Raw genomic sequence first — 5,523 nt, forward strand, 5'->3', positions numbered from 1 at the left:
TAGTATATAGTTGTGTATATATAAACGAGTAGAGTAATAATATATATATATATAATATATATATATATAATAATATATATAATAAATATATATATATATCTATATATATATATAATATATATAATAATAGATATCAATTATTATTCACTCCTGATATAAGGTATATGTTTATGTGTATAAAAATAATATGTATTATCATGTATACGTCATGTTATATAATTATAACATGAAGTATACATGATAATACATATTATTTTATGTTATTATTATATATTATTATTATATTATTTATATCATATACATGTATTATTAGCTCGTGATAGTATAGTATCAAGAGTAGATAATAACAAGAGTGAGACACCCGATTCCCGCATTTCTAACCAATATTTCTCATCAAAATTTGCCACCAATAAAGAAGCAAGTGTATACGTTCCTCAGCTTATTATGACCACTAATCACTCACCTTCGTGGTACTGATATTTGTTTACGTATATTTGCTAGCGTATTGCTGTAAATCGTAATCTTGCACGAGCTGAATTCGCCCAATTTACCGCTAAAATGGCGCTATTGTGTAACGTGTTAAGACAAATTCTAAAGCTTTAGTGGCGCCAATATTTAGCAACGGACTGCTTCCAAATCATTCGTGCTCCGATAGGGTTGAGAGACAATCTAAATTTCGAATTTTGATCTCGTGAAGAACCGCGAGACGCGCTCAGTTATTGTGATCGCATAATACAAGTAATAATACAATAATAACAATATTCTCTGTAGTAGTTTGCAGTAAGTATCACATTACGCACACGCAGGTAATAAAGTACATTAAACCCCTATCGGGGCACGAATAATTTGGAAGCAGTCCGTTGCTAAATATTGGCGCCACTATAGCTTCAGAATTTGTCTTAACACGTCACACAATAGCGCCATTTTAACGGTAAATTGGGCGAATTCAGCTCGTGCAAGATTACGATTTACAGCAATACGCTAGCAAATATATGTAAACAAATATCAGTACCACGAAGGTGAGTGATTAGAGATCATAATAAGCTGAGGAACGAATACACTTGCTACTTTATTGGTGGCAAATTTTGATGAGAAATATCGGTTAGAAATGCGGGAATCGGGTGTCTCACGCTTGTGTATTATCTACTCTTGATAGTATTGAGGGGCGGTCACTAGTAGTCAGTAACCGTCAGTAGCAGCCGCATTAGCGTGATGTCATCCACACTATTTGTGTGACGTCGGCACGCTGTTTGTGCAACGTGTACACGTTATTTGTGTGACGTGTACACGGTGTATTGCAATGTTTAAGTGACGGATGTTTGTCTGTCGTCTGCACAGCAATAATATAACGTAAACACAGTCCACGTGTGATGTCTGCACAGTGTTCAAGTGACGTGAGCACGATATTAGCGTGACGTAACCACGGTGTTTGTGTGACGTCTGCACAGTGTTTCACACATTGTACGAACATTCATTTATTCATGTGTTGCCGCCGTCAGTGGGTTACAGTACGTTGGTCTAGAGATTTTCTCAATCTCTCCAATTTCATCAACCTCTGCAAAAAAACTAGTTGTCGACTAACTAACACTACTCCTGCAATCTCATTTGATTCTGCAATGTGGCGCCGCTCTATTGTAACTATATGCTACTGCTGAAATCTCTGTCAGGCTGGGTTTGGCGCTTGCTTCAAATCTCATCTGACTGGGGTTTTTTGCAATATGGCGCCGCTTAATTTTTAATCTGCTACATTCTCTACATGTATAGATTCGGTGCTGTCTCCCGGCACTGTTGTGCGTAGAGCCCGGTAGAGGGAGCAGCCGGAGCTGCATGGGTATAGTACTGCTATAGTACTGCTATAGTACTGCTATAGTACTGCTATAGTACTGCTATATAGTACTGCTATATAGTACTGCTATATAGTACTATAGTACTGCTATATAGTACTGCTATATAGTACATGCTTGTCGCATCTGCGTTTATTACAGGAGAAGGCGACGCACACGCAGAAGACGGTCATGTAGCCGGAAGATGGCGCTACGAACGCGCGCACCGATGATGGCGCCCCCTCTCGTCAGAAGTCAGCTTGCGTGGACGCGTGACGAAGAAGCGGAGCGACGACAAACAAGAGAACGTCGCGGATGCTTTTTAGTTGTTGATTTGTAGTTGCTGTTGTTGCTGTTTGTGCGAATTTCCGCTACATCAAGCGATCCATGACGATGATGACAAAAACGATGATGATGATGACGACGATGATGACGATAATGATGACGATGACGATGACGGTGATGACGACAATCACGATGACGATGACGACAACGACGACAATGCAACACCGCACACCGACGTAAGCTCTGCTGCCATCGTCAGCAACACCGCGGCGCTTGTACTTGCTTCTCACAGCGTCGGTTGCTAGGATACGCGTGACGTCAACCAACGCGCACACGCGAGTGGGGACGCCTTCCATGGGCGCGGCTATTTTTATTTTAGCCACTTGGCATTTATATTAGATAGGCATGAATCCCATGGGGACCGCCTGCGGGGTAGAGTAGAAACCGTAGCAGGGGACGGGAAATTAGCTTAGGTTGATACCGTTAGAGTACAGGGCCGTAGGCTGAGCAAATTCCTAGGCGGGCGGGGGGGGGCAAAATTGTATGACTCAACTGTATAATGATAAGCGACGGGCGCATGCAGCTCTTGATCGACGTCCATGGTGTGGTAGGGGTGGGGGTCTGAGACAAGGCTTTCACGGATAAGTGACCAAGAAAAATCACGTTAGAGTTATTTACGATTATTATATAAGCTTATTTTTTAATTTTGCTCCAAAATCTAGGGGGCAGCTGCCCCTTCTTGCCCCCCCCTCCCTACATGCTACGGGCCTGGAGTAGAGGGAGGCTGCACTGGCTGTTCACAGCTTAGATATACATGGTAATAGCGGTAGCTTGAATTTCCTGGGGTGGTGTGGGGTGGCCACCGGGCTAGGGTTAGACCCGGGGTCAGTGGCGGATCCAGGGGGGGGGGGGCAAAGGGGGCGGTCGCTCCCCTAGCTTCAGGGCAAGACTATTTTAGCCTAACACCCTCCCCCCTCGGGCGCTTCGTGCACTTGAGCTCGCATGATGCGCCCCCACCTGGAATTCACTTCTAGATCCGCCACTGAGGGTGGGGTACAAGTTACAACCACCAGGGTGGGGTCCCCAGGGGCGGATCCATGATTTTTGAAAAGGGGGTGTCCCTGAAGAAATAAAGGGCACTCTTTCCTGCATAATTTTTCTGGTGTTTTAATAAGCTGCCAAAGGCCACTTAGGTGGGGGGGGGACCTCCCCCAAGAAAGTCTTTAAAACTTGCTGCATTCTGAGAGCATCTTGAGCAGTAATTTTGATATCTAGAATGCAAGATGGAATTCCAAATTTGTAGCAGAAAATTATCTTGTAATTTTTTAGGGCACTTTGAAATTAAAGAGGGTCCGGACCTCCGGACCCCCCCACTAGATCCGCCCCTGGTGCCTCCCATGATGGTGCGACCCCCAGCCCTCCCGGCGGGTGCGGGAATCTACTATTTATGTTGAATCCATGTGTGTGTAAAGTTCCTACTTGATAATTCCTCCTTGTTCCTACTGCCTTATCTTCTCGTATAATGAAAAACAAAAAATTTACTTGATTTGTCGTACATATATTGATTTGTCGTTCATATATTGATTTGTCGTACATATATTGGCGAAACCTAATAAAACGTAAAAAAACGACATAATAATCTCAAGCTATAATACATTAGCTAATAATACACGTATTATCAGCTCTCGATATAATATATATTATAGAGGGGAAGGTGGGGGTCCTACCTGGAATTTCACGGAATGTTTAATAAGGAACATTGCACACGCACACGTTGATTGCTAGAGTTTCGAGCCCTAGGTTGAACAATAGATGCACTCTGCATCTTTGACGTAGGGTTTCTCTGACGTAGGGTCTCCATGACGCAGGGTTTCTCTGACGTAGGATCTCGCTGACGTAGGGTTTCCCTGACGCAGAATTTCCTTGACGCAGGATGTCCATGACGCAGCATCTCACAGACGCAGGATCTCCCTGACGCAGGATGTCCTTAAAGCAGGATTTCCCTGACGCAGGATCTCCCTGACGTAGTATCTCCATGACGTAGGATCTCCCTGACGCAGGATCTTCCTGACGTAGGATCTTCATGACGCAGGATCTCCCTGACGTAGGATCTTCATGACGCAGGGTTTCCCTGATGTAGGATCTCTCAGACATAGGGTTTCTCTGACGTAGAGTCTCAATGACGCAGGATCTTCATGACGCAGGGTCTCAATGACGCAGGATCTTCTTCGGGTGTAGGGTTCCTCTCTGATATTTCACGGGGTAGTGTATGCACGCATGTAGCATGTAGTGTATTCCACACTTGTCACTGATCTCTATAATTATAGTAACTGGATGGCGGTTTATTATTTTTCGACGACGAGTCATTTGCTAAAAATAAACTATAGCGGTCGAACTAACCGAGAGAACGTGTTCGCTTTTTCCTCTTTTGCACTTGACTGTTTGGATTTGGTCGATAGAACGAGAGAGGGGAGAGCGACAGCGAGATGAGAGAGAGAGAGAGAGAGAGAGAGAGAGAGAGAGAGAGTAGAGCGAGAGAATGAAAGACAGAGCGAGAGACAGACAGAGAGAGAGGAGAGCAAGAGAAGGAAAGACAGAGCGAGAGGAGAGAGAGAGAGAAGGAGAGAGAGGAGAGAGAGGGAAGGACAGAGATAGAGAGATACAGAGAGAGAGAGAGGAGAGAGAGAGGAGAGCGAGAGCATGAAAGCGAGAGAGAGAGAATGAAAGCTAGAGCGAGAGAATGAAAGCTAGAGCGAGAGGAGAGAAAAGGAGAGAGAGATAGAGAAAATGGGAGAGACAGCGAGAGATAGAGAGATAGACATAGAGAGAGAGAGAGAGAGAGAGAGAGAGAGAGAGAGGAGAGCGAGAGAAGGAAAGATAGAGCGAGAGGGGAGAGAGAGAGACAGACAGAGAGAGTAGGAGAGACAGCGAGAGAGAGAGAGACAGACAGTGAGAGAGACAGAGAGAGAAGAGAGNAGAGAGTAGGAGAGACAGCGAGCGAGAGAGAGAGAGACAGACAGTGAGAGAGACAGAGAGAGAAGAGAGCGAGAGAAGGATAGAGAGAAAAGGAGAGAAGGCGAGCGAGAAACGGAGAGAAGGAGAGATAAAAAAGGAGAGAAGGAGAACGAGAAAAAAAGAGAAGGAGAGAAAGAAAAGGAGAGAAGAAGAGAAAGAAAAGGAGAGAAGGAGAGAGAGAGAAATGGGAGAGAGAGTAGAGAGAGAGATGGTGAAATGCGAATCGGGAGTCTCTCACAAAAGCCCGAATCCTCCCCACAGGCCTTCCTAATTCCCTCTCCCCCTCCCCACACACACATACACATACACCCCCACCATCTATCCCCATACCCTCCCAACACACACATACATACACATACACCCCCACCATCTATCCCCATACCCTCCACACACACACACA

This window comes from Priapulus caudatus, unplaced genomic scaffold, assembly GCF_000485595.1.
Source record: "Priapulus caudatus unplaced genomic scaffold, Priapulus_caudatus-5.0.1 Scaffold2735, whole genome shotgun sequence".
NCBI classification, from domain to species: Eukaryota; Metazoa; Priapulida; class Priapulimorpha; order Priapulimorphida; family Priapulidae; genus Priapulus; species Priapulus caudatus.